The sequence below is a fragment of the Nestor notabilis genome, unplaced genomic scaffold (assembly GCF_000696875.1).
Source record: "Nestor notabilis isolate BGI_N333 unplaced genomic scaffold, ASM69687v1 scaffold3749, whole genome shotgun sequence".
NCBI classification, from domain to species: domain Eukaryota; kingdom Metazoa; phylum Chordata; class Aves; order Psittaciformes; family Psittacidae; genus Nestor; species Nestor notabilis.
The window spans coordinates 34,268-34,901 of record NW_009943122.1 but is presented as its reverse complement, the minus strand read 5'-3'; positions in this window follow the sequence as shown (position 1 = coordinate 34,901).

Genomic DNA, 634 nt, shown 5'->3' with positions numbered 1-634 from the left:
AGGGGAATGTGCGTGTATGTGTGCGGTGCCCGGGCTGGCTGGTACCCCCCATCCTCATCACTATCCTCCCGTCCCATCCCGCCGGGGCTCCCGGACCTTTGCCTTCCGAAGGTCCCACCGCCGAAGCTGTTGCTTTCCCAGGCGAAAGGCAAGAGCCCCCGTCCTCCCGACGGGCATGGATTTCATCAAACAAACCCCAGTTTGTTTCTTGGGGCAGAGCTCCCGAATTAGCACGCGATCCCTCTTATGTTGTCGCGTCACAGAACTGAGATTATTCAAAGCCCCGAGAAAACAAAAGTATTTTATTATCCTTGTACATACGTACGTGACCTTATGGGAAAAGAAAAAGACATTCTTCTAGGAGGATCGTTCAATAAGTGCCTTTTCTCTTATTTTGTCTGTTAGCTGTAATACCCAGGCAGCGCTAGAACAAATATATGTATTTGTTTAAACGACTTTAATCTGTTTTTTTGCTCTCCTAAATCACACCCTTGAGGTTTAGTTCTGGCTGAATCCCATTCGCTGAATTGAAACTGATGGGCTAAATTTACATGGAGCTAATCTAGGGAATAAAATGTTCAGGCTTTGGCTTCGGACCACGTTTGAACGGAAAGAAGACAACATTGTTAGGGGT